Genomic DNA, 5,159 nt, shown 5'->3' on the forward strand with positions numbered 1-5,159 from the left:
TTTCAAACTTTTCCAAATTTTTTGATTTGTTTCGAATTGACCCCTGATTATTCCCAAATTGTTTTTAGGGTCTCGAAGGCTCAATTTAAGGCCTAAATGTGCATATTTGTTATGATTTCATGGAGTTATTTTTAATGAGTATTAAATTGTATTATTTTTGTGTCTTAAAATTAAAGGTTCTGCTTTGTATAGTAATTCTCTATAACCCTAATCTAGCCACGGAGACGGGTTAGGGGTGTTACATAAATCAAGCGTAAAACTGTCCAAACCCTTCTTACCAGCCTTCGCATGTACAAAAAAAACCCGTGGGGAATGAACATACTGCATATAGTCAACGACTTGATTGGCTAAAGAAGAGGATGCAAATAATAAGGACAGACATTCGACAAGTCCAAGCTATTTGTGGATTCGAATCTCGAATAGACAACCTTTTCAACCAAATGAGTCAGTTAATGACTATGTTTCAAAAGAAAACTAACTATAGTCTTCCCAGTCACACAGAAAATAATCCTCAGAGAGATGGGAAGGAACATGTAAAGGCGATTGCCTTGCTATAGGGGAAGACACTTGAAAAGCCAAAAGAGCTCATCCATGAAGAGGAGGAAGAATTCGAAATTGTTAACGAACCTATGGAGGAAGTCGAGCATGATGAGCCAGTCTAGAAGTCAGCCGAACCAGTGTCTAATTTGGTAATCACCAATCTGAGCACAACAAAGGTACCATTCTCGACATGACCAGAGGAAAAGAAAAAGAGGGATGAGGTAGATTTTATAATTTTTCTCAATTTATTTAAATCCCTCAATGTTAATTTTCCGCTATTAGAATTAATTGATAAAATCCCTAAATATGCCAAGTACTTAAAAGAAATAATGGCACATCATAAGAAAATAGAAAAGGGTGAGCGAATTGACATTGATGCCTCGTGGATACCCCTAAAATTGAAAGATCAAGGTAGTTTTATGGTTCCAATAGATATAGTGGATCAATATTTTAACAAGGCCTTTTTCGATTTAGGGGCTAGCATAAATTTAATGCCCCTATCAATCTATCAAAAACTCAGACATGGTGAACTAAATAACACCTCAATAATGCTACGGCTACTCGATAGATCCTTGGTACACCCACAAGGTGTACTGGAGGATGAATTGGTCATGGGACAGGGATTATAATCCTTGTCGACTTTGTAGTCCTCGATTTTGAGGAAGATCAAGAAATCTCGTTTTGTTAGGTAGGCCATTCATGGCCACTTCCAAATTGAAAATCAATCTCGAGTGTAATGAGCTAATTATAAAAATCGATGACGAGATAAAAGTGTTCAAATGTGGCCACGATTCCCAAAGTGAGGTATTACTTAGGTAAGATTGTTACGTTTTATTCAATTTAATCTATAATAGTCGATCAAAGGTATTTTTCGAGTTGTGCAAGTGTAGGTACTCGTAATGCAAAAGAATGAGACAAATGGCGAGATCCCAATAGGAATGAGATTGATTGAAAGGACTATAATGGTCGTGAAAAACAATTGAAGTTAATGGTGAAGTTTAAAGAATTGTGGGACAAGTCTGGTAGCATGACATAGTTGTTAAACCACTGAACTTTAATTAACTTGTAAATAGTATAAATTAGTTTCAATTTTTCGTTTGTAGTTAGATTTTAGATAATTAACATGTAATTTCCTATTAGTATTAAGAGCAAATAGGTTTCCGAACACAATGGGGCAAAGAGAAGCTAAGTGGAGAAAAAACAGATGACCGGAGGACTTCGATACATCTCGAACATTGAAGCCAAATTACCTGATGTTAAGGTGTCATGTTGCGCCATGCATAAGCTATGGTGCGACACTAGTACTTTAAAGCCAAAATGGGGGGTGTTAGAGCGTCATGTCACGCCATGCATAAGTTATGGCGCGACACACTTGTGTTTTTCAGCCAAAATTGGGCCATTTCAGGCTTAAAACCCATTGAAAGTCTATCTATACCCACTGGTTCTAGCCATGAAAACGCACATCTCAAACATTCAAAGAAGATAAAACACCCTACTCTAGCCGCCGCACCTCTTCCCCAAGATCTAGCTTCAAATTTTCACAGTCCCCACCTCTGATTTCCATATGTAAGTTCTCTTATCCTCATATCGTCACAGTTTTCTAGTTCTCATCTTTTATTTCATATTTATAGTCCACATCGATTAAGAAATGAATTTTGTCGGCAACTAAACGAGGTTTTGTGTTCTAACTTTGTTTTTCATCAATTTTATTATTTGGGTTGTTGTTATTTTGCTTTAAATTGAAAAATGGCAACAAGGAAAAACTAACGCACCATTGAGAAATTTCGATGCCAATCGATTTTATAACTCGAAAGTCGAGAGGTTCTACCTCCAAATGAGTGGGCGTTCGTTTATCTAGGAATGTGGGTTCAATGCAACCATGTCCGCTTGCGATGATATTTAAGATTTGGTACGATCCCACTGTTGGAACAATTTTGTACGCAACCCTGACCGAATCGGCGATTGATGCCATCGTTTATGAATTTTATGCCTCCCTGAAGGATAGGGAGAACCGCAAGCAACTGGGTGAGACGATCACTCGTGTTACTGTTCGGGGCAAAGAGGTACTAATTGCACATTGACCGACTGTCAAATGTAGTTGTCAATTCAGATTAATTCTGAACTTAAGGAGTTTATTTTCTAAGCAATTTAGTATTTTAATTTACGTTTTTGGTATTTAGGTCGTAGTATTAAATGTTAATAAAAATAAGTATTTTTAATAGATTTTGTAGATGTGGTGACCCAAAAGGTCGACACGGTCCTTAGGTTGTGCTAATAGGTTCAATTGGGTGTGTAGGATAAAGATATAAATTCCCAATTGACGTGGAAGCAAGGGACGAGTGATGCACAAGCTTCCAAGGATGTTAAGGCACAAAACAAACAACACAAGGTCGGAAGTGCGTGTCGTGTCGTGCCACGCAATGGGTGTGACACGCACACGAGGACTTCCTACCCAAATTTATCAGGGTTAATTTTGTCCGCGCAATCAAACTTATATGAAGATATAGGATGTGCCGAAGACCTAATTTGGGCTACCAACACCTCTATAAATAATATGTTAGGGTTTGATGTAATTAAGTCGTCCTAGAAGGATTCAAAAAAACCCTAGTAGTTTAGGAGTAAATTTCTATATTTTATTTTCGGTTTTTCTTAACTCTTTTGTTTTTCCTCTTGAAATTAGTTTTGATTCAAGAGTTTATTTATATTATCAAAGTATTTAAGTTTATTTTCTTTTGTACTTTTTCCCCATTCGATATTACATCCACAATTATTCAATTCTCTTTTCTCTTTCAAATCGGTCATGTTCCTCACATGATTTATTCAATCAAAGTTGAGATTATGAATAACATGAGTGGCTAAATCCCTTAGGGGAGAATTTAGGGTTTCCTGAAAGGGATTAGTTGGTATGAATTACGTGTGCTTAAACCACTAGTTTGGACAACCCTAGGAAGTTATCATAGGCTAGACAAGGTCGGGAGATAAGTCGAACTGACTAAATCGTAATTTATCGTAATTGAGAAAGTAAGGTTGGGAGATAAGTGGGTATCAATGAATCGATTAGTTATTTAGAGACCAAGAGGTAATAATTGGTTAATTGATAGCTAATCCATCATAAAACTCTAATCCAAAGTTAATTACAATCCCTGGAATGAGTTAATCTTCTTGATTGGTTTATCAATTTAATTCATTTGTTTTTTTTCTTTTTTTCTTTATTTTTTCTTTTCTTAAATTATTTTTTGGTTAATCGTAATATAGGAATTAATTAGTACAATTTAGACTTATTATTGTAAAAACATTTTCATAGTTTATTCCATCCTCCATTGGGTACGATCCTTGGAATACTTCCCGGTATTTTGTTGTACAACTATATTACAATTTGACCCGTGCACTTGCGGACATCGTTGTTCTTATCTCTTATATTTTTGGTGTTATATTTAACTAAAATGATAACATGTTTATAGGTGACCAAGTTGATGGCGCCATTGTCAGGGAGGTTTTGACAATAAATTGTAAAAATATATATTTTTTACAATTAATAAGAAAAGTAGGAACATTAGGACCTATAGATACGATTTTTAATTTTATTTATTTATTTTTATTTTCTTTTCAGGTCATTTATGACCCGAAGCTCCAGCACTCCAATTGAACCTTACCCAAATCTAGAGCAAATTATTAGGCACAATCGTCAAATGATGAACACCGATCCACCTGCAGTAATTAACTTACCTTGGGGAAATCCATTATTCAGAGAGCCATGAGAGCAACAAGGAAATAATCGAGGAGAAGTCCTAATGGCTCAACGTATGTTGCGCGAGTACGCCCTACCCACATTAGATGCGATGCGAAGAAGCATAGAATGACTAGCAATTAATGCAAATAATTTTGAGATACAGATGAACACAATTCAAATGATCCAAAACACACTGCCATTCATATGGAACATGGTTGAAGACTCGAATCAACACTTAAAGTGATTCCTTCAACTATGCAACACCTTCAAATAGAATGTGGTATCTGATGATGCCATGAGTCTTCGATTATTCTTATTTTCATTATGTGATAACATGACCGATTGGTTAGACTAATTAGAATTAGGTTCCATTACCACCTGGAATGATCAGGTGAAAAATTTTCTCTATAAAATTTTCCCAATTAGTCAACCATTCAATTGAGGCAAGAAATTGCCAATTTTAAACAATTTGAAGGTGAATCCTTGTATGAGGCGTGGGAACATTTCAAAACTATGCTAAGGAAGTGCCCACATCACAGATTGTAAGCCTGGCTGCAGATACAATTTTTTTACAATGGTGTTAAAAGACATATTAGATCTAACTTAGACAGAACATCTAGTGGATCTCTCATGTTTCATACGTACGAAAGAGCCTATAAAATTATAAAGGACATGGCCATGAATTCGTACATGTGGCCTAATGAGAGATTCATGTACCAATCCAAGCCTCCAATGGTGACAGTGGTAAGTGAAGAGAACGACGATGATAGATTCAAAAGAATCCTTGAAAAGCTTAACTATTTGGAGACATTAGTCAAGCCGACGAGAACGGAGCCACACTATTGAGAACCAACCGGAGGAAGCAAGCTATGTAAATAATAGGGGTGGA

General features: G+C 36.1%; 1 non-coding gene across 1 annotated transcript; it reads right to left on the reverse strand.

Annotated features, from left to right (window-relative positions):
* Positions 1-4,706: 4,706 nt before the first annotated feature.
* Positions 4,707-4,812, reverse strand: LOC128042085 (small nucleolar RNA R71). The gene has a single exon (XR_008197293.1). It is a non-coding gene; the product is annotated as a small nucleolar RNA R71 (small nucleolar RNA).
* Between the last annotated feature and the right edge of the window lie 347 nt (positions 4,813-5,159).

This window comes from Gossypium raimondii, chromosome 6 (genome assembly GCF_025698545.1).
Source record: "Gossypium raimondii isolate GPD5lz chromosome 6, ASM2569854v1, whole genome shotgun sequence".
In the NCBI taxonomy this organism is placed as follows: Eukaryota; Viridiplantae; Streptophyta; class Magnoliopsida; order Malvales; family Malvaceae; genus Gossypium; species Gossypium raimondii.